Raw genomic sequence first — 26,376 nt, 5'->3', positions numbered from 1 at the left:
AGTGGACGCTAAACCAGGAAGCGTAAACTGGTGGTCGTCTGAAGCTGACACTCCCGAGACGCTTTGACATTTCCGCCTGCCTGGCTCAGTTTTATACTGGCATTTACTTTGCAACGATCACGTCGTCGGCCTCGCTTTTGCAAACACATCGAGCACCAAAAGCGCAAAATGGATTTGCAGAGGAGAGGAAGAAGAAGGAGCCACGCGCGAGAGGCGCAAAGACACAAAGCCCCTCTCCTCAAGGGGGCGGAGCTGGAGACCAAGGGGCGGGGCTTTTCCGCCCCGCCTCCGGCGGCTTGTCTAACAATTTCAAGCTCTTTCTCCTCCCCCGCCTGCTACCCCGCCACCCACCGCTTGGTCTTCAATTAGCCGCCGACGGTGGAGCAGGCAAGGCGCGCAAGGCTGCAGGCTGCGAGGATGGGGAGGAGCAATGTAAGCGAAATGTGCGGGGCTTTCCTAAGGAAATAAATAAATAAATAAAAGAGCGCAAGCCTCTTCTCCCCACGGAGCTGATTTGGGCTCTTAGGCTGCGGGATAGCAGAGGGCACCGGCGGCTCTAGGTGGGGGCGCGAGGAACATTAACCTGAGATGGAATATTTCCACAGACAGACCGGCGCACGCGGGTAGCCGTCTGTCTGCGCACACGCGTTGAGTCTGTTTGTGTAAATACACTGTAAATGTGTGGGACAGGAGTGTGGCGTCTTGAACTCTTTCCTGCACCCCTTCCCCTCGGTTTAACCCGTTCGCCTCTGCATTCAAACTGTTGCACGCGCGTCAAAGGAAGGTCTGAAGTTTAAAGGACTCACTTCTGATAGAGAATGAATGCCGCGGAGGATTTGTTATATGCGTAGGGGAATTGGTCGTCGTCGTCACATCATCATCATCATCATCATGTTCTTTTTTTAATAGAGAGGGAGAGAAACTTATCCTAATTTGTGTAGTTCGGTTTTTGTTTAATGTTTCATAGGCTGGAGAGGAGGAGGAGGGGGGAGGCTCGAAAAAAAGCTAGAATGCAGCCTATTAAATGAAAGGGATGCTCAAAAAGCTTGCATGAGTCTATAAACTAGGGTGAGCAGGAGGGTCTGAATACTACCAAGCGTGTTTGTATGGCGGGGTCTCGGAGAAGGGAGTCGGTGCGGAGAGAAGCTTTGTATTTTCTGCGTAAGCCTTGGTTGCAGCCAGGAGCTGTGAAAAGATAACCTTTCCCCTTATCTTAGTCTCTAGCAGGCAGGGAAGACGCTAAGCATCTGTCTCCCCCTTTTGAGAAACCTTTCGCTGTTTTTTTGTTTTTGTTTTTGAGAAAGAAAAGCAAGCAAGCAAGCAAGCTGCCTATAAAAGACCCAGCTGCAGCTTGGGGGTGGGGGTGGGGGTGGAGGGAGGGAAATGGGGGAGGCTGTCTGTTTCTCTTCTCTATCTCCAGCCAGAACCCCCCCCCCCTTCTTCTGGAGGAGGAGATAGAAAGAGAAGAGACAGATGTCTAAGTCTTTTCATTTGGCCGATCCTGCTTGACAGGCTGAAATGATCACTGCAAGGGCAAGGCAACAGAACAGGGAGCCCGGGGTGGCTGAGCATTGCGGGTCAACCCAAAAAAGGGGAGCATTGTGTGTTTGTCCCTTATGCTTGGGAGGGACAAGGCTTTTGTTTCAGAAACCTCAAACCCCCCCCCCCGCCTTTGCATCTTTTTTTTTTATTTAAAAAAAAAGGAAAACGTAGGTTAGGTTGCTAGAGAGTGGTGATGGTTGCAGAACATCGGATTATGCAAGTTGGCCCATGGCTGTATATATACATGCATGTAGACGAGCAACTATAGCCTGGCCACATAACCTGTAATAGCCGTAGCTTGCCTGTCCCTGTGGCTGCTGGTGAGGGAGACTGAGGTATCCTTGTAAGCAAGTCAAAGAATGGTCCCCATTCTTGTGCCCCTCTGGCTCCCAAATATGGGCATATCCTGGCTGAAAAGGCCCCTCAGATTGCCTAATTTGCTGGTTGCTGCTGCTGCTGTTGTCTAACCCTGGCTTCCTGTAATACACTGCAGGCAGAACAAAGCTCTGTCACAACTGTGCTTCATGCTTGTCGCCTCCTGCCTGCAAGCAGCTGAACGTTTCCCGCTCGATATCAGGCAGAAAGGGATGGATGAGACACAATGAGAGATTCAGGTAATGCCACCCAAAATATGTTTGATATCTGTGCTGTGTTAAAGCTGCTGTCGCTGGAGCATTGTCTGTGCATGGCCACTTTGTTGAACTCTGTTTTCTCTCTGTGGTTGCATCGCTTTGTGTGTTTTTTTTTTTTTTAAAAAAAGTGAGAGGTGCTGAGCCCTGGAGTTGGTTTTGTACACAGATACAAAAGCAAATGAAACTGAAGTAGAAATTTGTTGGCTTTTCTTTTTAAATCCCCGCCGGAGGAGGTAGATGTTCGATCATTCGAAGAACCATGTGGACTGCTATAATTTTTAAGGGAAAGTTTTGAAGAATCATTTTTGAAATTATTTTGAAAATAATTTGGGGACAATAACTGAGAAAAGGCATTTTTGGGTTGGTTAATGCTTGGGGAAAAGAGACTGGTTTTTTTAAAAAGAAAAACAGATTATTAGGAAAACAAGTAGGGATTAAATGTCTAGTGTTCACAATAGCTGCAATATTTGGATCCCATATGCAATTCAGTGACTTTGGGAGCTATTCACCATTTGGAAAATGTTTGAAAACTGGTAAAAAAATCTGAATGCAGTGGGTTACAGTTGCTGAGATTGTGAAGGTGGAGGACATAAGGGGTGTGTTTGATTAATTTGTGGCAGCGGATAGATAGAGATATAAATAGTCTTTTCATTGTCTGTTAAGTTAAGTTAACATTGTCTGTTAAAATTCACAAGTTTCTGTTACCATTGAATCTACAAACCAGGGTCTTTTATTTTGTCTTTCTACTCTTTCAAAGTGACACTTCTGTGTGACAGAATTTTGGTCATTAAACAAAAAGGGTGTTCCATGAAATTTGCTTTTTTTTTTTTCTTCAAATGTCTCAACTACATACTAGTCTTTTTTTTTTCCCCCTTCCAGTCTTTATACTCAGGCTGAGGCAATAGGCTTGCCCGAAGAACCTTGAGAGAACAAAAAATAACATACTACTTTGTGGGATTATGTTCAAACCTCTCAATGATTCCATTTAAGTGTTGAGCTTGTCATTGAGGATCTACATAGGGTGACTCTGTTTTGGTTTCTTTAATTATTGTTGTGCAAGTAGAACCTTTCTAGGAAGAGAATGTTTTGAAACTTGTTTATAAGACTATTATTCTTAACTCTAGAACCAGGATTTATATGAAACAAAAGAGCAACCAAAAAGAGTGTGTGTGTGTGTGTGTGTGGGGGGGGAGAACCTCCTTTCCTCATTTACAATAATTTTTTTAAAACTCAGGGGATTACTCAGCTAAGTGGATAATTTGTAACAGCTGCTGCTTTTCCAAGGTGACATTTCTACAGCTGTCAAGGAAAACCAGGAGAGAGAAAACTTTGGTTACAATCTGTCAATCATTGCTCCTACTACCCAGCTAGCATTAACATGCATAAGGCTACCTAAGAAATCCTGGTGGTTCATTGGAAAATGACTTAAAGTGGGAATTTCTTTGGGTAATGCTGGGAGAAAATTACAGAGATTACTTGCTATGTACTCTTAAAAATAGAGGGTGAGACATTAGCGCGCAAGCCCCATATTTTTTGGGAAAAAAATCACCTTGTTCATGTGATTTTAGAATGTTGTGAATGTTTGCAGTTTTTTTTTAAATGTACAAAAGTCAACAATTTGATTTAGATTTGTTGTATCTGGGTTTCTGGACACTTCTTTATTTGGAAGTTGTCCACCGTACTCTTTCATGAAATGTATTCATGTAAGGTATAAGCGGCTTGCTGACTCTGATGAAGTTAATACCTGATCTATGTTTTGTCTTTAAGGCTTGTGTAGTTCTTCCATTTCAAGTTAATAAAATGAATCTTAACAGGATTAAAGGATATCGAAATAAATAACTTAGCAAACTCACTAAAGCTAATACAGATTATGTTGTTGTCAATGCCTGGAAAAAAACAGTGACAAACTTTTTTTCAGGAGTTGCCTTTGAGAAATAAAGATATACAGTATATGTGCAAGATTTAGTGAGGACACCTTTTCGTATGATAAAATTACAAAGTTTTGCATATAATGCTAAACCATGGCTTAGTTTTCATGTGGGCGTCCTTACCATTCTTTTCCTTTTAAATAACTTGTATGTCGTGTAACCCTAAACGACATACAAGTTATTTAAAATGAAACTGGATCTCACAGTTTGTGAAAACAAGCCAACTTAAACTGAAATTTATAGTCTGTCTAGATGCTGATATTATGACAGACAGCATTAGTATATCATAATAAGAATTCATATAAGAATAAACAGGCTTTGTGTTAGGAATCTCTGTGTTAGGAATCTGGGAATACTGAATTGAGTTCAGACATTGCTCTGTTTCAGAAAAAGATACAGAACAGGTTCAGAAAGTAATGGTCAAAATAATAAACTTCCCTTAGAGGAATGGTTTCAGCATTTGGGGCTTTTAGGTTTATAAGAAAGACGATTAATGGGAGACATAATCATTGTTCATGGTGTAGAGAAATTGGATAGAAATACATTTCTTCCTCTCTTATAATTCCACTGCCTAGGGTTGTCCAATGAAGGTCATTGATAACAAACTGGTAACTTATGACAGACAGAAAGTAATAGGTTCATTACTTCAAGACAGTCAACTTTAAAATGGCACTGAGCCGAGTCCTGCATGAATTTGTCTATTCCTATTCCCAGCACATAATGATTTAATATTTGTAAAAATAATAAAGGCAGTATATAAATAAATACATAAATCAGTATGTTCATTATATGAAAAAGCATGCTGAGGACAAAGCAGGTAGCTTTTCCATTCATATCCTGCTTCTGGATAGAAGTGTCATGTTGGCCAGTAGGCAAGCAGAAAGCTCTAATGCAAGTCTTCAAATGGTTTTAAACTTTCTGTTGACCATATTCTTTCAGGTACAATCTGTGGAAGGGGATGAGTGGGAGAAAGAAGAGCAAGTGAAAGGCAGCCAAGCAAAAGTGATTGAGCAAGTAGGCAAGAGAGACAAGGCAAGGAAAATGGGACAGGAGTATTGAGAAATAGAGTAGGGTAGGAGTATGTGATAGGTAATGGACTGGGCAATAGAGCAAGTGATATCAATGGTCAGGTGATGGGCTGAGAGAGCAATGGATCAGGCAATAAAGCAAGAATTGGTGAGTGAGTGAAGGAAAGAAATATAAGTGAGTGAGAGAGAAAGAGACGAGTGAATAGGAAAGACCAAGCAAAGGTCATGTTGTTGTTGTTAATTGCAAAGTCATGTCTGACCCATCGCGACTCCATGGACAACGTTCCTCCAGTCTTCCTGTTCTCTACCATCTTTTGGAGTCCATTTAAATTCACACCTACTGCTTCAGTGACTCCATCCAGCCATATCATTCTCTGTCGTCCCATTCTTCTATTGCCCTCAATCTTTCCCAGCATTAGGCCCTTCTCCAGTGAGTCCTTCCTTCTCATTAGGTGGCCAAAGTATTTGAGTTTCAACTTCAGGATCTGGCCTTCTAAAGAGCAGTCGGAATTGATCTCTTCTAGGACTGACCGGTTTGAACGCCTTGCAGTCCAAGGGACTTGCAGGAGTCTTCTCCAGCACCATAGTTCAAAGGCCTATGGCCTTTGGCACTCATAGTTCAAAGGCCTATGGCCTTTGGCACTCAGCCTTTCTTATGGTCCAACTTTCACAGCCATACATTGCAACTGGCAAAACCATGGCCTGGACTATACGCACTTTTGTTGGCAGGGTGATGTCTCTGCTTTTTAGTATGCTGTCTAGATTTGCCATAGCTTTCCTCCCCAGGAGCAAGCGTCTTTTAATTTCTTGGCTGCAGTCCCCATCTGAGGTGATCTTGGAGCCCAGAGGAAAATAAAATCTGTCACTACCTCCATTTCTTCCCCATCTATTTGCCAGGAATTGAGAGGGCCGGATGCCATGATTTTGGTTTTCTTAATGTTGAGTTTCAAGCCAACTTTTGCACTCTCCTTCTTCACCTGCATCAAGAGGCCTTTTAGTACTGTCCATGGGGTTTTCATGGCAAAGATACTGGAGTGGTTTGCCATTTCCTTCTCCAGTGGATCACATTTTGTCAGAACTCTCTGCTATGACCTGTCCGTCTTGGGTGGCCCTGCACGGCATAGCTTATAGCTTCATTGAGTTACACAAGCCCCTTCGCCACGACAAGGCAGTAATCCATAAAGGGGGCAAAGGTCATAAGTGACAACATAAGAGAGTGAGTGAAATGTTGGGCAGGGGACAGCAGTACTTGATCCCCGGAGAATCTCTCACTCACCCAGAGGAAAGGTGGAAAACCTCCACCTAATCCATGGATTTGATTTTAACAGTTTGGTAAACTTGCCAGTCAAAATATGACTCTCCATCCCCAGAGCAACTCCTCATTAGGGAGTGCAATTAGTGGTGAAACTAGTGGAAAAGCTATCAGTTATTTTCTTTAACTTGTCCCACTACCATATTTACATAATGCCTCATGGAATAGATGAAAACACATTGAATTTTCCCTAGAACCTGACAAGTTCTGATGGAATAAAAGTAGCCAGTGATTTGTTTAGTTCTGCATGTTCTTCATTTTAATGGCTATGTTGCTTCTGTTTCAGTTAGAATTCAGACCCCATCAGATGGAAACAGCTTCTGTTCTGGTAGGTGACATAGTTGTTGAGAATATGTTCCTCTTGATTTGTTTAGACCTCTTGGCAGCATTTAATATCATTTTCCATAGTATTTTTCTGGATGGCTGAAAATGGGTGGAAATTGGGGTCATTATTAGGTGATGGTCTTGTTCCTATCAGAGCAGTTGATCTAGCTCAGGGGTCCCCAATCCCTGGTCGGTGGACCAGTACCAGGCCGCGGCATGCCAGCAACTGGTCTGCACATGCAAGCAAAGCCCCATCCGTGGAATGCAGGCAGCAAACAAAACCACGCACCCTCTGGTCCGTGGAAAAACTTCTCTCTACGGAACCGGTCCTGGTGCCCAAAAGGTTGGGGACCTCTGATCTAGTGGTGTTTGGAGAGGAGTGATTGAGCTCTTGGGGACTACGGTGTGGTGTTCCCCACAGCTTGGTACTTTTTCCTGTTATTGAACATCTATGTGAAATGGCCGGAGATCATTGCTTTGTTTGGATGAGGTTATACATAGCCACCTAGGCCAGACTAGAAATGTTGTGGAAGTTCTGAATCAGTGCATAGGGGCTGTATGAATTAAATTCTTACAAGATGGAGTTGCTATTTGTCAGAAAACATCTGAGACATTTATTAACATTGGTTCCATAAGTTTCAACCAACTTTCTCCAGTTTTTAGAAGTAAGTTAAATCAGCTCTTATAGTACTTTAATTTGGGTGGCTTTTGCAGATGGTTTATTATTTCTTTAGACTTTTTCAGTTTATTGTATGTTGTAATTGTGGTCCACTGCCCAGAATCCTACAGATTGAGGCATCTTATAAATAAAGGTAAGTAGTCTGTAATGAGAAAAGGCCTTTCAGTGTCTGCATCAGCATTCTAGAACTTTGTCCTGTAAGAACATCAAAGCTGTTATATCTAGCTTTCATTCACTGACTTATTTTTATTCTGTTAGGACTTTGCTTGTTAAGCATTTGTTGTTTTCTGTAATGTTGTTTTCTGCCAGCATATTTCTCTGTCTTGGATTTTACTGTACTTTAGAATATTGTGATTTTAAAGAATTAAGATCACCAGCCCAAAATGCACTGAGCTTTGTGCTTTGGTATTTCTGTGATGACATACAAGTATCCTTCCAGCAGTTTCTCAACCTTCCCCAGTTAAGAGGAGCATGATACTCTAGCTGTGGAAATAAAGTAATGTGCTTGCAAAGGATTCAGACATAAAACAACTTGGAAGACATCCAGGCTCCAATTTTGACCAGTTTTGTCACACCTATGGCTGCTTGTGCTCTAAAAGCTACCATACTTAATTTAGCCATTGCTGTGGAGTTAAATTAGTTTAGTTTCTGTGTAAAAGTCTACCTTAGGCTATTTCAATTACTGAAAAGCTAGATGTGAGCTTGGAGCTTTTTGTTTGTTTGTTAGTTTAGTGCAGATGCATCTCTTCAGTCTGCAAAAAAACCCTTCCAGTCTGAGATCCGTTTTGTTCCAGCATTGGAAGTGCTGCATTGATATTAATTTTCTATGAATATTATTGGGTGGGTGGGAATTTTGTTCACTCTGAGAGTTTATGCCCAAGAGTTACAGTATAAAGCAGAATGCTCACAGTTTCCTGATAAAAGACTCTGAATTATGTAAATATGATTTTAAGGAATGAATAATGTCCAAGTATTAGATGCTAAGGCTTTACTGCAGAACTGCTTTCTTTCAAATAATCTTTCTTGATGTTGATGGGTACATAGTGCAATAATTTTTTGGAGTGCCAACCATCTCCAGGACTAAAGTCAGGATGACATTTTATGGAACATTAAAAAATGTGGAAGAATGAACATACAGAAACTGGACAGAATTTCACAACAACCAATATCTGTTTAGGGATTTTAAGGAGCTGTCTGACTGATATACTTCTAACGTAGAGATGTGGCCTGATGCAGCAACCACCAAGCACAGAAGTGAGAAGAGTGAGAGAGCTGTGAAAAAAGTGAGAAGGGTAATCCTTAGGGGCAGTAAGAAATCAGAGAAACAAAGAGGAGGTTTGGGAACAGCCTCTTCAAATGCAACCTGGGAGTCCTTAGTCTTTGATAAGCATTGTTGCAAACCATTCCTTATATGGGCCAAGGGAGCAGTTGCTGCTGCCCCCTGATGTCTCTGAAGTAAGGGATAAAATTACAGTAATGATAAAAAAAAAAGCAATTGCTATATGACATTTCTGTGGCACGCTTGGCCAGTTTGAAGAGTCCAAACCTGCTGCTTGTGCAGATTTTAAAGCAAGTCAATTTCAATCATATCTTTGGAACAGTGTCTGCGCTCCATTATTTTACATAGGTTTGTATTAGGCTGCAAAACTGCACTGGAATGAAATGCTGCTTTTTGCTGGGTAAAGAATCATTGGAGCTAAAATTTGATTTAAAGCAGCCCCAAGGTCTTTGCATCCCTCGAGGAAAATACTCCAGTCCCCTGGGTTCTTATGGCATGGTGCGTCTGAGCTGTTTTCTTTCTAGCTCAGCTATAGTGTAAGCTAAATTGGAAAACAGACATTTAATACTGAAGCCTTGTAGGACTTTGGGGAAATCTCTTTTCTGATTGGCAGGAATTGTTGTCTCAGCCCGCCTTCCGGCTTCTAGGCTCCAGTCAAGCTTCATGCTGGTTACAGGTCCTTAAAGGAGAAAGGCTGAGCGCAAAAGAATTGAGGCCTTTGAACTGTGGTGCTGGAGAAGACTCCTGCGAGTCCCTTGGACTGCAAGGCGTTCAAACCGGTCGGTCCTAGAAGAGATCAACCCCGACTGCTCTTTAGAAGGCCAGATCCTGAAGTTGAAACTCAAGTACTTTGGCCACCTAATGAGAAGGAAGGATTCACTGGAGAAGAGCCTAATGCTGGGAAAGATTGAGGGCAATAGAAGAAGGGGACGACAGAGAATGAGATGGCTGGATGGAGTCACTGAAGCAGTAGGTGTGAATTTAAATGGACTCCAGAAGATGGTAGAGGACAGGAAGACCTGGAGGAATGTTGTCCATGGGGTCGTGATGGGTCGGACACGACTTCGCAATTAACAACAAAGGAGAAAGGTGACACAACAGCTCATAATATTTGCCCTGAATCTGTGAAGACCACCTTAGAATGCTTGATGGATTGATCTTGGCCACTTTGACTGATTGCAGTTGCTTAGTGAGGGAAGTTAGCTCAGAGAAAGAAATATTAAAAAGGGCAGAAAAATATATTTTTCCTCAAAGGGACTTTTTAAAACCAAACCTGGCCCCAAATCTATCTCTCTGGCCCAAGCAAGACTTTAGCCCCATACAAATGCAGATGTAAAACCATCAGAAAGTTGGAGCCAGAGCAATCAAGAAGACAAAAGAGAAAATCTGCATACCTCACCCAAACTCTAGGAGTCATTAGCCCCATCACCTGGGAAGCAGGATATGATAATAGGATTAAACCACAGATATGAAGGCCTAGACAAACACTCAGAAACACCTCAAGGTTCATGCCACAGGAACAGGAAACTATTCCAAACAAGGCTAGAGGGGGTATAAAAGCCTACTACCCCATGTGCTCAGCCCTTCTCTCCTCTGCACTTTCTTGAAGAACCATCTTTCTGCAATAAACTGTAACCTTCTTCCCAAAGCAGTCACCATGTTTGCTTATTTATTCCCGGCTTGGATGAACCAGGATGAAGACTTTACTTCTAACACTAGTATCCTAGACTAAAGACAGAACAAGGACCCTGTTTGTTTTTTCTTCTCTTCTGAAGGGAGCAACACCTTGTGGAGAAACTTTAGAAACTTTGGTGTGGGTTTTGTTTTGTTTTTTTGCTGCTGACCATCTCTTTCACTCTGATGGTTTTCTTAGCTGATTGCAGCTTTCAGGGGGGAAAAAAAAGCATGCTTACAAAATTATTAGCATGCGGGGTGGGTGGGTTTGGGGATTAAAACATTTTTTGTTAATTGTTAATAAAACTTTTTCAATTAAAAAAAATAAAAAAAAATTATTAGCATGCTATCCTATCACGTAAAGGAACATTTTTCAGTGCAGCAGAGGAATGATGATTTGGTATTTTGGTGGCTACTACTTTACAGCAACTGTTCAGGTTTTTTTTTTTTTTTTTGCAAGCAGCTAAGCAGATTTGTACAATGTACCCCAAAAATGTGGATGAGGAAGGGGGTGCTTGCATTTGACCTTTTTTTTTTTTTGCATGGAGGATGAGGGGATTTTTGTTTCTCTGAAACCTGCAGAGCCAAGGGGGCAGAAAGATCGAGCAAGATAACAGTGATTGGCTGGTGATGATTCTACATGTAGTCCCCTGCTTACAGCCATTTGTTTAGTGACTGTTCAAAGTTACAATAGCACTGAAAAAAGTGACATGACTGTTTTTCACTTATGACTGTTGCAGCAACTCTGTGCTCATGTGATCAGAATTGGCAACGGGCAAGTATTGCATCCTGGGATCACGGGATTGATCACCTTTTGCCGCAATCTCCATTCAAATAATCTCCTTTCTGTCAGGAATGTACATTTTAAGATAAAAATTCAAAGGGTTTGAATGAAATGGAAATAAGCTAGAGACAACTTAGTGGGAAATGTTAACATTGATTTTTGGTCACAGTTTTTTACAGTAAGTTCTTTTTACTACAAGTAAAATGTAAATAACTTTTTTTTTAAATTTTCAGTATTTGGAGAGGCGTGCCCTTGTTTACTGTATATCAGAAAAGGCACAATTCATGAACAAGACATAGGTACCAGCAGGAGTGTGTGGGTGTAGATAAAACAATCAATTGAAGACTAGGTACATAGATAGTGATGAATACTGACTAGGAGAATGGAAAACTTGTTTGGAAATGAGGAAAAAAATGGAAGCAGGCTTTGAGAAGGAAAGTATTTGCAATGGCTGGCTATGAGAGACATGCTTGTTGAGTTCAAGAAGAGAAGCTCTTTTAAATTAAAACAGTTATTTTTTCAGATGGTTGGAGTGATTCTGATGTAAAATGAGAAGACAGAAAAATGTTTTCTATGATGGCCACTTTTTAGGGTGTGGGCTAGTGTTAGATTCTGAAGCTGTTGCATGTATAAGTACTCCACAGAAGACTGGAGTATTTTGGTCAGAGCACAACAACTGAGCTTTAAAATCTACATTAAAAACATTTTTTTTCTTTCTGTATTGGCTGGACTGCGATTGGTGACTTCTTTCACCAATTGTAAAACCTGGTTACAGACTACAGCAGGGGTCCCCAATCTCCAGTCCTCGGACCGGCACCGGTCCGTGGAATACTAGCAACGGGGCTGCGCAAACAAGTGAAACCCCATCCGTTGGATGCAGGCAGCACATGAAACCACGCCCCTTCTGGTCCGTGGAAAAATCTTTCTCCATAGAACCGGTCTTTGGTGCCCAAAAGGTTGGGGGTCTCTGGACTATAGTACCTGGGTTCACAAAATATGGGTAGGCCGAGCATAGTAGTGGAAATGCGAAGTAATAGTTCAGGAGTATCTGGATGGATGCAGATTTTCCATACCTCTTGTCTTTTATCACAATGGCCAACAAATTGCCTCGGGAGTGCTCCCAAGCAGGAGATGGAGGCTTACTCCTCTCTCTTTATGGTTGCTTTGCAACTGGTATTTGGAAGCATGGAAGTAACATTGATTCTTCGGTATTAATGCTCTTTGATAGACTTGTCCAAATGAATTTATACAAGCCATTCTAGTTGGAGATCACCCCCCATATCTTGTGTCTGTGGAGATTCTCAGTCATCCACGTCATGGTTGTCCCAAAGATGCTTGTTCAAAAGGCAAAAGGCAACTGGATTTTTCGCTTCTCATCTCATCAACTGAAGCTTCTTCAGTTTTGGCCAAACAAATGCAATTACAACTTTAATTGTTCACTCTTGGAACAAAAGCACCTCTCATTCACGTATATATGCATAACTACTATCTTAAAGTCTGGATGGCCAGGTTATGTTTGAAAGACCCTCTATGCATGGTATATTGTTCTGTGAGATTGACTACACTTTCCATACATTTATATGCATACCAATCAATATATGGCTTGAACTGTTTTGGCAGTCATTCTCATACCTGCTGGTCCTGTTTTATGGACAATTGTTGCCTCATTGTGTTCTTATGGGACTTTTCTGATGTTTGTGGAACCATTCTTCATTGGGAAAAACTATGTCTTCACATACTTTGTTGTGCCTTCCTTGAAGTCATTCACATGCTATGTAAGCTCACCTGATACAATTTTTGCCTTTTTGGTCTGTATAGAGCAGGGGTCCTCAAACTTGGCCCTTTTATGAGTTGTGGACTTCAATTCCCAGACTTCCTCAGCCGGTGTGCCTGGCTGAGGAATTCTGGGAGTTGAAGTCCACAAGTCACAAAAGGGCCAAGTTTAAAGACCCATGGTATAGAGTCCCATCTTTTTCATTTTTCAAATATATCGCACATTATTAATGGCAGTTACACTAATAGTAGTTGAAATGGTTTGAACATATGCAAACAGCATCACAAAAATGTCACATACAGTACAATTTAGCCAGTATGCAAATACCTCAGTGCCTTTGCCTCCTGCCCCTAAGAACTAAAAACTGAGTTGATCTCATCTAACTTAGGAGAAGCAGCACATTTGCATAAATGCTCCTATTGACAACTCTCCAAAATTCCTTGTCCATCAATTAATTTACTTTAAAAAGCTGAATAATGATTAATGAAAATTAATTCAGAAAAGTAATCAAAACGTGTAAATGTTTTGTAGCTCACAGTTTGAAATGTTTTTAGTTTGTTGGGCTTGATGCTAATGAGTACTTCATTAAAGCAGCAAATCTGCTTTAAACTTATATATTTATGTGTTTTTATGTGTATGTACAATGTGTATGCATTATAATGTTTGCAGTGTAATACATTAGCGCATGCAACTTGCGGCATTAGTTCTTTCTGCACTTAATTGCTTATATAGAGAGGTGGAATCATTTTAGGAGGAACAAAATAGGAATTTTGAATGTACCTCATTCTATTATCCAAAGTTAAATCGTTATTAGTGTGTTCAGCAGAAGCTGGTTTATACTATTTCATTTGTCATAATTTTCTAGATGTTACTCTAGGGCAGGGGTGTCAAACTGCCGGCCCATGGGCCGGACGCGTCATGCAGAAGCCACGCCCACCCCATTGCCAGAAATGGCAAAACTCCCGATACGTTGCGCGACGTCACATGATGTCGCGAGTTTGACATGTCTGCTCTAGAGTATACTGGGTAGGACTGAAGTAATTCTGAAAACATCTGGTTCCCACAATACTACTAGTATTACCATAGTACTATCCTATGTCTAAGGGTATTTACCCATGTAGTATGGTTGTATTATTATCCTTCTCATCTTTTCTACTACCTTCTCCTATTGGTATCTTACGATTATATTACCTTGTTGTTTTTATGTACGTGTTTGTATGTACACTGATTATATTACCTTGTTTATATGTATACTGAGAGCTTATGCACCAGAGACAAATTGTTTGTGTGTCCGATCACACTTGGCAATTAAAGTATTCTGTTCTGTTCCATTCCCCAGTCCTGATTTAGGGGCATCTTATTGCTTAAGTAAATGGATAAATGTAGTGCAAGGGTTCTCAACCTTGGCAACTTTAAGAGGTGTGGACTTCAACTCCCAGAATTCCTCAGCCAGCTTATGTATCAATCTGGCCTGATCTTTTAGCTAATGCTGCAGCTGAGCACTGTTGGAGAGCTTATTGTTTTGGTCAAGGAAACCTGTTTTGCTCGGCTTCCGCTTCTGGATGGCTTAACATGCACCACATGTACCACACCTACTTCCTCTAAGCACTGCCAACCAATTCTTCCTGGGTTAAAACTTATACTATTTTATGTAGTTATTTTAACTTGAGTAAATCCAGGTAGTACAAATGTCTATTTTTTCTTTTTTTTCCCTCACTCTTTCAAGGCAGAACTATGTTTTCCACCCATGCATTTATTTATGCGTATTGTATATAGTATATTATTTTACTTATTTAAAATAGTATACTTCTAATTGCCTGATTTGCTTTTTCCTGGTGTTGCCTTTCTTCCAAATCATTTGTATCAGTTCCATAATGCACATTTTTTGGGGGTGGGGGTGGGGGTGTAATTATAAGGAGATAATCAATTTTCAAGTTCAAGGAAGATTTTAGAAAATCTTGGAAATTCATTTTAAAGAAAAGTTTGAGTAGGCTAGAATAAGAAGCTGTATTTCTCCTCAACAGTGTTTCTCAACCTTAGCAAATTTTAGATGTTAAGGGGAAATGGCAGACTACATGTAAACAATTGCAAAAAACACTTCATATACATTTTTATGAAGTCACCAGTAATCTAGTTTGATCCAAAGGAAATCTTACCTGAAAGTATAAAGCTAGAGATAAGTAAAAATGAAAAAGTTCTTGAGGTATTCATTTAAGCAAAAGAAATTCTGTTGTCTGTAGGAATAAAATTCAAAATTCATGTTAATGAACTGTAATATTGTGAGAGGCTTTTTGTGTGTGTGTGTGCAAACCTTTGGTTTTCTTTAAGAAAAAAAAAACAATGCTTGTACTGCCATCGGTAGCTTACCACATGATATGCATTTTTTTTTCAATAATAGGTTTTTACACCAATGAGAGCACACTTCCTTTATTTCTGGAATAGGAAAATAAACATTTATTTTTGGGGGATCATGGAGATATATAGATAGTATAACTTCAGTTTCCCTACAATATTAATCATAGTCATTTGGATCACAAGTATTTAAAGTTTACCTCAACAGGTAGCTATAGTTGCTGAAAACTATAAAACAAGTAGGATGAAGTTTGGTTAGTTCTTGGATAATAGAGCATCCCAGAGGAGCTGTGCTATAGTCTATACCAGTGATGGCGAGCCTTTTAGAGACCGAGTGCCCAAACTGCAACCCCAAACCCACTTATGCATTGTCAGGTGCCAGGTGGGTGTGGCCCATTGAAAAAGTTCAATCAATCAATTCCAACTTTGCAAGATCTTTTTTTTTCCTGCGAGAAGTTGAAATTGACTCATTGATTGAACCTTTTTTTTTTTGCGCACGGCGGCAGAGGCCTAAAGGGAAAAGGTTTTATAAAACCTAGCTGAAGGCCTAGGACTGGGACGACGGTGCACGTGCCCACAGAGAGGGCTCTGAGTGCAGCCTCTGGCACCCATGCCATAGGTTCGCCACCGCTGGTCTATACAAACAAGCAGATATACACACCTATCTTATAATAATGATGATGATGATGATGATAATAATAATAATAATAATGTTGGAAGGGACCTTGGAGATCATCGAGTCCAACCCCCTGCTCAGGAAGGAACCCTACACCATTTCAGACAAATGGTTGTCCAGGCTCTTCTTAAAAACTTCCAGTGTTGGAGCATTCACCACTTCTGGAGGCAGGTTGTTCCATTGGTTAATTGTTCTAACTGTCAGGAAGTTTCTCCTTAGTTCTAAGTTGCTTCTCTCCTTGATCAGTTTCCATCTGTTGCTTCTCGTCCTGCCTTCAGGCCCCTTGGAGAATAGCTTGACTCCCTCTTCTTTGTGGCAGCCCCTGAGATATTGGAACACTGCTATCATGTCTCCCCTCGTCCTTCTCTTCATTAAACTAGACATACCCAATTCCAGCAACCGTTCCTTATATGTTTTAGCCTCCAGTCCCCTAATCATCTTTGTTGCTCTTCTCTGTACTCTTTCTAGAGTCTCAGCATCTTTTTTACATTGTGGTGACCAAAACTGGATGCAGTATTCCAAGTGTGGCCTTACTAAGGCATTGTAAAGTGGTATTAATACTTCATGTGATCTTGATTCTATCCCTCTGTTAATGCAGCCCAGGACTGTGTTGGCTTTTTTGGCAGCTGCAGCACACTGCTGGCTCATATTTAAGTGATTGTCCACTAGGACTCCAAGATCCCTCTCATAGTTACAACTATTGAGCAAGGTACCCCCTATACCAGTGGTTCTCAACCTGTGGGTCGGGACCCCATTTGGGGTCAAACAACCATTTCACGGGGGTTGCCAAACAACGCAGTCTGCCATTTTTTCCCCCTTTTCCTTAGCTGTGCTACTCCCTTTTATTCTATTGGCTTTTGAAAGCCAATAGAACAGACTCTCTTGAATAGAGTCTAATTCTATTGGCTTTCAAAAGCCAGTAGGAATTGTCCAGGCTGTCTCTGCCCTGCTGACCCCGCCAAAAGTCCCATTCTGCAAACGGTGTTCCACCAGTTGAGTAATCCTCGACTTATGACCGGTTGAGTAGTCCTCAACTTAGGACCAGTTGGGGGTTGCGGCATTAAAAAGGTTGAGAACCACTGCCCTATACTATATCTGTACATTTGGTTTTTCTTGCCTAAATGTAGAGCCTTAATTAAATGTAATGGAAAACCATTTCCACCTTATCACCCAAAAATCTGAATGGATAGTCCAGGGGTGGGCAACCTTGGCTCTTTTATGACTTGTGGACTTCAACTTCTTGGAGTTGAAGTCCACAAGTCATAAAAGAGCCAAGGTTCCCCACCCCTGGGATAGTCCATATAAGACATCAGGACTTTTAAAATCCAATGTACTTTTTCAGAGTAAAAAGTAGGTTTTAAAAGATGCAGATGAGAGAACAGAAAACAAATCTTAGGCCTTCCTTAACATTCATCTGTATCTTTAAAGGCCTATCTCTTATTCTGAGAAAATACAATGGATTTTAAGACTGGTCATAAGTGGAGGACTACCTGTACTACTTGGACTCTAGGAAAGACATACAGTGGTATAGGTAGTCCTCCATTTATGATCATAATTGAGTCCAAAAATTTCCATTTATTTATTTATTTATGAGACTTATTTCTGAGTAAGGCAGTAGTTAAATGAGTTCTGCCTCATTTTACGGCTTTTCTTGCCTCAGTTGTTAAGTGAATCACTGCAGTCATGAAGTTAGTAACCCGGTTGTTAAGTGAATCTGGCTTCCCCTTTGCTTGTCAGGTCGCAAAAAGGGATCACATGACCTTGGGACACAGCAACGGTCATAAATATGAACCAGTTCCCAAGGACGGGGATGCTACAAAAGTTGCCACTTTGGACAATGGTCATAAGTCAGTGCCGTTGCAACTTTGAAAGGTCACTGAATGAACTGTGACAAGTCGAGGACTACCTGTAATGGTTTTTGTTAGAGAATTTTAATTTCTCTATTGGTAAAAAAATAAATCAGAAGCTCTCACAGTTGACTGCATTTAGCTGATTCAAATAACTTTATATTTATATAAAAATATTTACAATACCATTCTTCTTTACAGCAACATAGCTTAATTGAAGAGTTCTTACAGAGACAGACCAGAGACAAACCTTGAGACTGGAAATCCAGCTCCTAACTCAATACTCTTTTTGCACAGACTCAGTAGCACTTTCTTCACATTGGCTGACTGAGTTACCACATGACTCTTCCTGTTCATGAATATTCCAACAGTTTTCTTATAATAGAATATTAGAGAGAATAATGATAGGCTACCATTCTGGTCTGTAAGGCTGCCTGCAAGTCAAGTTCTATGATTGCAAATGCAGCTGCTTCTAACCTGACACTTGGTGAAGGTCAGGTTGTGTTTCTCCAGATGTGGGCGTAATCTTAGAGGTTTGCCGTTGTTGAACTACAAGTAGTCCTCAACTTATGACCATAATGGAGCCCCAAATTTCTGTAGCTTAGTGAGACATTTGTTAAGTGTGTTTTGCCCCATTTAATGACCTACCTTGTCACAGTTGTTAAGTGAATCACTGCAGTTAAGTTAGTAACATGGTTGTTAAGTGAATCTGGCTTCCCCATTGACTTTGCTTGTCCCAAGTTCGCAAAAGATGAGTACATGATCTTGGGACATTGCATCCGTCATAAATATGAGTCAGTTGCCAAACATCTGAATTTTGATCATGTGACCATGGGGATGCAGCAATGGCCATAAGTGTGAAAAATGGTCATAGGTCACTTTTTTCAGTGCCGTTGTAACTTTGAATGGTCACTAAGCGAACTGTATATGGATTATCTGCAGACAGTGTTTATTTCAACTTCAAATGTTGAATCTGTTAGGCAGGCTATTTGTTTCCCAGAGTTTGCACTATTTGGGACTAGGCTGCTACAAATCTTAATTAATGACTAATCTGCCTCAGTTTGGTTGCTTAATCAGTGATAAATTAGGTGATTAAATATAAAATGTATTTGCATATTACTAAATCACATCTGTAGCTGCCTTCTGCATGAAGATTGAATTTGCAGTGCAACATAAACAAAGATCTCTCTTTAGTGTTACTAGGGTTGTTTTATAAACTCTCCATCAGACCTAAAATAGTGTTAGAAAGTAATCTATTTATTAAGATTGGGTTTCTTCAGATTAAACAAAAATTTTCATTGATCTAGTTCAACTGGTTTTCATTCTACAAGTTGAAACACTGCAAACACTGTTCAGAATATGCAAAATAATATACGTGTCATTTAAGAAGCATATAATAAAACACATAATTCGGACTAAAGAAAGTTATCATGCTTATATTCCACCTACATTTCACCTTTTTTTGGTTTATTGATTTCAATCTTGAATAAATATGCATAATTTCCAGGGAGAAAACTGCTGTACCACAACACAACAATAGCTCCTTTATTTTGGCTTGCTATTATATGCAGTAAGAGTCATGAGTTGCTTTAGATTTATTTTAGATCTCTAAACATGAATTTATATCCAACATTATTTTCTGGGTTAGGTTATTTGATTGCAAATGCAGTTTAGGATTGTGTCTAAATGATTACACATGCTTTATTTGTGGGGTTTGGTTCTTCATTTGTTTTTCTGCCCCATCTAGGTTTTTAAACATTTCACAGAGGCAGGGCTAAAAAAAGCAAGAAAACAAATCAGGAATTGTCCAAAAAAACCCCACAATTATATTGTATGTCTGTAGATCTGTCTGTGGGTTGTTTTTGGTTTAGTCATATGAATCATGTTTAAAATACTCTGTTTCTCAACATGTGTTAACCCAGGGGTGTCAAACTCGCCGCGTCACGTGATGTATCATGACTTTTTCCCCCTTGCCGGAGATGGGGTGGACACAGCTTTTGTGTGACATATCCGGCCACGGGCCAACAGTTTGATACCCCTGTGTTAACCAATTGAATTCAGTTACTTACTTCTGAATAAACAAGTGTAAGATTTTGCCTGAAAAATACAGTTCCATGTGAATTTATTTAATTTAAAGATTTGTAGGTATTTATCCTAATCAAATTACGATTTGTAAAAACATACCACTGTTGTATAACTTTCTTGGGATGCAGTTTATGAACTGTAGTGGTGATATTTTGGAATTTGAGGTTTGTTCAAATAAAACAGTGATTTGAAAAAGGTCACAGGAGGAACAAGTTGCAGTATTTTTCTGGAATCCGATACTGATGGTCACATTTCTATATAATAGGCATTGGGCTTATATACCATATTCCTGTACATGTCATTAGTTTTGCAAAACAAACTTATGAAGTTGAGATTTTAATACTTTCTTTGTTACTTTCAGAGATTTTGAATGACTTTGGCAAAGAACTTCACACAGTCTAACTCAGGGGTAGGCAACCTTGGCTCTTTTATGACTCGTGGACTTCAACTCCCAGAATTCCTGAGCCAGCCATGCTGAGGGGAAAGGGAGAGGTTTCCAGCTGAGCCATGCTGGCTCAGGAATTCTGGGAGTTGAAGTCCATGAGTCATAAAAGAGCCAAGGTTGCCTACCCCTGGTCTAACTCCATGGGAATAGAAGGGATCAGCCATTGTATTAATATGCTTTCAAAGCTGACAGAAGAGAAAAGTATAAAAGTTCAGGGAAAAGTGGCAATCTAGTAGATTTTAAAATTTGAGCTCAGATTTTATTTTGTGACTGTGCTCATCAAATAGAAGAAAGTAAAGATAGAAATCTCCCTGTGATGAGAATCAATGTCATCTGTCTGTAATCTACTAAGACTCTCATTGTATTTATCTGTTTTTAATCTCAAGATAGCCCGAACAATGCATTATACTGCAACGGTTTTTGACTCAAAGTACATAAAATCTGCTAACTTTAAAGAATGTGCAAAAAAATCTGGGACCTATTACTCCTGTGGAATTGCAATTTCCATGATGTTCAGACCACTTTTATTTGCAAAGTTGTCACTGTTAGATGTTCCCTTGTTACGTGATTGTGGTTTACGACACTTCCAGCCCGCTTCCCACAAGCAAAGTCAGTGGGAAAACCTGCAGAAAGTTGGAAGTTGCTCCACTTCCCACCCCCTCAAACTTCCCACCCCCTCATTTGCCCGTCCATGGTCATTCTGTTTATTGGTTTAAAGTAACTTAATTTTGACTTATTATCGTTCATTTGCTATTACAATTACTTTTCTATTTATGATCTATGCTCTTCTTAGTTGACTGTGGCACTGTTCCAACATTGGAGTAAAAAAAGGTAAGATCAATCTAAAATATTCATTCTGATCACATCAGACTGCACTGCTTTCTTCTCAAAGGATGACCCAGTGTGTCACAGGGTTGTGTAGTACTCTATTAAAATTAAGAGTGACATTTTCCCTTCAGTCTTAATACAGTCTTTTCTAAGATCCAGCTGTCTAAATATAAAAACATGAAGGAAGGTGCATAAAACCTAATAATCTTCCCTCTTTTGGGAAAGAGGGAATCTGAATTTGATAAAATATTCTATTGTTTTCTTTTTCATATTATATAGGAGATAGAGCTGCTTAGCATCATTCCAGATTGAATTCCTTGGGAATCTGCTAATTTTTTCCCCATCTGCTATTAGGCTGAAAAACCTATTTGGTTTTAGTCTCCAACTTGTAAAAATGGGTAAGGGATATTTTTCTTTGCAACCAGAAGATGGATTTCTTGGCTCATTTTTTAAAAAAGGTTTTTCTAGAGTTAGAACTAAAACTAAAGAAGTTTTTTTTTAGAAAAGAAAGCAAAGTCCCTCTGTAACCATTTCCTACAGCTAACAGTGATACAGATACCCAATCTTCATCCATTGCCTTGCCTTGCCACTCTGAAAACTTTTTCAAAAACTATTTTTGTTCCTTCTGCAGGTTGGTGGAAATTATTTTCTGAATGCAATTCTTCTTAAGTTATTAAGTTCCTTGGTGTAGCTTTTTAACCATTTGACATATTTTTTTTTATTTTAAGGATCCCAATACTCTGCTTTATAGAAATATTGTTTTAGAATCCATATGCTGTTCTTAGCTTGGTTAGCAGTTCTTAAGGCATAGTGTAGTAATAATAGTTTATTATCAAAGAATAAGAAACAATTTTAATGTGATAGAGCTAGATAAAACAATTATTCTGAAGAAGAAAGAATTCTTGTAATTTAAGTTAGGTCATTTCAGTTGATAGTGTAGGCGAATCTTTTCCCAGCATTTATATAATTGCTTACAGTAACAGTAGGAAAACCTATTTTGCTTGCACACTAGTTTATGGCTGAACTTCAAAACAAAAGTGATCCAGGCATTGTCAGGCACAATTAGATTCTTGAATCAAAGTGGTTTAAAGTTGATTAAAGTTATACTCCAGAGGGTAAGGGAAAGAAGAATGACTTGCAATATAATGTGTATATTCTCTAACTTATGGATAAACCCATATAGACAAACAATCTGAGGCAATGGAACTATGGATATCTGACTTGAGAAGCATCACTCAGTTTTGAGAATTTCATTGCACTTCTACAGAGAAAAAAATCGGTGTGCTTATGTCCTTTCCCGTCTTACACTGCTAACGGTAATTGTGACTCAACTCTTCAGCAAAGAGCATATGCTTTTTAAAATCCCTATATGTAATTTAGGTGTCTAAAATACAGGTGCAGAAGTATGTGTTCCCACTAATACCTGAAATAAGATGAACCTTGTTGTGGATGAGGAAGCTTCAGCCTTTCTATCTTACTGAAGGCGGAATATAAAGTATGATAGATTACATCATGTTGCCCATTGTTTCATTTGGTTTCATGCTGTCTTCCAAAAATCGGGAAGAATTGCTTTTATATTTCTTACAGGCTTTTTTTTAATGTCAAATCTCTACAAACCAGATTTAAAATTATTCTTGACCATCTTCACATTTGCTGACTTAAAAATGCTGAGAGCATGAAGCGACCATAATTTCTTCAACAACAACAAAATTCTCAACCCTACTGATACAAAAGAGGCAAGGATGGGAGGATAAGCAGCAGGTACCCTATGGAAAGTTGGGGAAAAGCAAAGAATTCTGTCATTTTCCCTCTTTTGCTTTTTTGACAACCAAGAGGTTGATGTGAAGGGATCAAGCCAGCATTCTTCTTAGAAGATCTATTAGAATGGCCAAAGCTGAGGAACCAGGAGGAGTGAGGCAGAAAATCCCTTCATAGCTCCATTGGGGAAAACTTGCCCCAAGATCTGCAGATTTTTCAGCATTTGCAACTGAAAATTCTTCAGCAGAGCATGGTCTCAGCTGCCAAAGAGTAAAAAAGTATGACACTAGAGGACTATAGAGTTGATCTGGGAGCAGATTAAACTTCTCATCTACAAACATCTTTAGAGGACAGACATACCATAAAAGACTAAAAGGAAGAGTGATCATTGTGCTAATTAAAAAAAAATTTTTGTAGCCTAATAATTTTTATCGGCAGACTTTATATGATTAAATACTGTGGCTATATGTTTGCAAGTGGGTTAAGTTATAGTGTAAGTTTTACATATTATTATTACACTTTGGCTCATTGTAAAAAAGTGCAGCACAGACCTGCTCTGATCATTATTATGATTGCTGCAAGAGTGAAAGAAGATATAATAAAAGATAACTCTGCACAGTTCTCTCCCACAGTTTTCATTAAGTGTCAGCCCTTTTTGGCAGCAAAAAATAAATAAAAAAATGAAATGAATGAAATGAAAAATATTCGTTTATTCCAGTGCTTTCTTGCTAAATTCAATTTCCTTTCAGTTTTATCGTTTTATCATGTGTAGGTTGGTTTTTTTTTATATATATATATACCAGGGTCTTTTAAAAATTCAGTATAAAATGAAAGCAAAGGAATGTACTTGTCAACAAATCCTCCCTGGTGGTTATCTAAGATTCTTTGGTGTTAGTTCTGGTAATTAGGAGATCTTGTTCAGAACACCTGATCTGAGAATGTCTAGTTTACTATTGTTGTAAGTATCTGCAAAACAGATCCTCCCCCCCCAATCCTACTGTTCCATCTCCAGGTAGTCCTTTATGTACGATCTCAAATCAGCCCAACATTTCTGTTGCTAAGTGAAACATTTATTAAGTTTTGCCTCATTTTACGACCATTCCTGCAGTTAAGTGAACCACTGCATTTGTTAAGTTACTAATGTGGTTGTTAAATGAAACTCGCTGCCCTGTTGACTTTTCCTGTCAGAAGTTTGCAAAAGGAGAATATATGACCCCGGGACACTGCAATTGTCATAAATATGAGTCAGTTGCCAAATGGTTGAATTTTGATCACGTGACCACAGGGGAATGCTGCAAGGCTCGTAAATCTGAAAAACGGTCATACGTCACTTTTTTCAGTGCTGCTGTAACTTCAAACGGTCACTAAATGAACTGTTGTAAGTCGAGGACTATCTGTGTTCTGCAATGGTCTTCTCAAAAGTACCAAGCTGCTAGAAGTACTGTAAACTGTTTCTGTTTCGAAAACTGGTTTCCTGAAAATTGCTGGCCACCTCAGAATAGCTAGATCAGTGGTTCTCAACCTGTGGGTCGGGACCCCATTTGGGGTTGAACGACCATTTCAGGGGGGTCACCAAACAAGGCTGTCCGCCATTTTTTTCCCCTTTTCTTTGGTCACGCCCCTGGCACCTGGTGATCTATAAGTGGTTGGGGGTCACCACAACATGGGGAACTGTATTATGGGGTCGCAGCATTAGAAAGGTTGAGAACCACTGAGCTAGATGGATGAAATATTCCAGAAGTCTCTGTGAACGGTAGGTTTTGTATACACGTAGTTGTCAGTGATTAGCCTTGCAGTGTTTTACCAGTACTTTTCTTGATGCAAAGCATGTGCTTGAGATTACCTTCTCAGAAGGATCATGGCAAAAAGAACGATTATCCAGAATAATCATGGAAACCCTTTCTTTGCAGAGGTTCACCAGAGAAGCCACGCAGGTAAAAGTTTATTTTTGAATTAACAGAGACTTTTTAATAAACCACCCAAATTCTTTGTATGCATATTTTATCTGCCTGTTAAGTGATATTATTGCTAACCATGGTATTTGTATTGTGTTGTTCTTACCCAATGATAACATTGCTTCGAGAATCTTCTGAACAAAAGAATGGGCTGTGTTAAATGAAAGAAAGGTCAGTGGGAGAGATGAAAAGGTTGAAGGAACTTTTTCATCTGTTATTTGTGTTGTTTGCTAATTTGCTTGTTGCAATCACACTGTGCTTGTGCGTCACACAGTATGGAAATTTCTGCTGTCTGGAAGAATGCATGTGATGCTCCGTCATTCTGGGGCAACTTTTTGGACCTATATTCATTCTTGTGGCTCTTGTTTTCTCACTTCTACTCTCTTTTTTAAAACTTATTTCATGAAAACCAACGATGTTACTTTGAAACAGGGTTGGGTCACATCCAAAGAGGATTGGGTAACCTAAAACCTTTAGTCAGCCCTTACGGTGGGCTCCCAAAGTCTCTGTTCAGGACACCACAGTTATTTTGTTGTAAAGTGCCATTTTAATAATGGTAACATTTTAAAACTTAAAATTTAAAGCACATGTATTATATTTGTTAACATCATTTCCCCAAACTGAGAATATAGTATTTCATTTTAATGGGATATGGGATCATATAAGACATAGAATAAAATGCCTTAAGATTGTATTAGGGGCAGATTTGCCAGAATTGGGCAAATTTCCATAGCAATGAAATTGTGCAAACGATTGGTATTGAAAACAGCCAGCAAACATTATGAACCATTTAGTACTCCCTCCAGCTGACCAATAGGAGAGTGGAAAAAAAATGTCAGCCAGTGACTCATCTTTGAACAATTATAAGATTTTAAACAATAAGATCCTTTGCCCCCACTTGACAATAGATTGGAATGAAAACAAATTATTAGCACTATCCCATTCATGCTTTCAGTTTGTGTCTAAATTTATCTGGCTGGTCACAAGAAAAATCTGAACAGTTGCTATCGGGAGAACCTACTTGTTGCAAAGCCATCATTCCTCCTATTTTTACTGTATTTAAAATTCATTGTGAAGCTGGCCTTTTGCAACCAGATACTTTTCACAATCACTGTAATCATAGTTCATTGTTGCTGTGTTGACAAGATAGGAGAATGCAACCAGGATTGATCCAGTCTTTGATTGTTAGCAGACTACTCCTGGATCTAGCAATAGATTAGAAAAAGAAGGGTTAAATTGGCAAGTGTTATTTCTCTGAATTTTTCTCTTCTTGTTCTACAAGGTGCCAGGCTGTGTGAGTTCCAGTTACTCTGGAGACAAATTCTAATATGAAATTATGAATGTTATATAATTTTAAATTTCTAAAGCTAGGAGGTAGGGCATGACAAAGAGTTTCTACCAGTGGAGAAACCGGATTGCCTACCAAGTCAACCTTTTAAAATGTTGCAAAAGAAAACACTTCACAACTAAAGTA

The 26,376-nt window shown here is 39.5% G+C and overlaps 1 protein-coding gene across 9 annotated transcripts in view; it reads left to right on the top strand.

The window, feature by feature from the left end:
• The first annotated feature begins 322 nt into the window (after positions 1-322).
• The window catches only part of RNF152 (ring finger protein 152), a 100,749-nt gene continuing 74,695 nt past the window's right edge, over positions 323-26,376 (top strand). For 2 of the 9 annotated variants that reach the window (XR_005558271.1, XR_005558272.1), the window contains exons 1-2: positions 333-432; positions 2,036-2,156. The gene's annotated coding sequence lies outside the window, so the exon portion shown is untranslated. Of the gene's footprint in view, positions 433-541; positions 561-765; positions 785-1,049; positions 1,069-2,035; positions 2,157-6,728; positions 6,771-24,633; positions 25,074-26,376 lie in introns of those variants that run through there. The other 7 variants (XM_039356220.1, XM_039356215.1, XM_039356217.1 and 4 more) reach the window with 7 other exon arrangements.

The sequence above is a fragment of the Crotalus tigris genome, unplaced genomic scaffold (genome assembly GCF_016545835.1).
Source record: "Crotalus tigris isolate CLP2741 ecotype Arizona unplaced genomic scaffold, ASM1654583v1 scf7180000018807.1825209, whole genome shotgun sequence".
Classification (NCBI taxonomy): domain Eukaryota; kingdom Metazoa; phylum Chordata; class Lepidosauria; order Squamata; family Viperidae; genus Crotalus; species Crotalus tigris.
The sequence above is the reverse complement of the archived record's forward strand: the minus strand, read 5'-3'. Positions and strand labels throughout refer to the sequence as shown.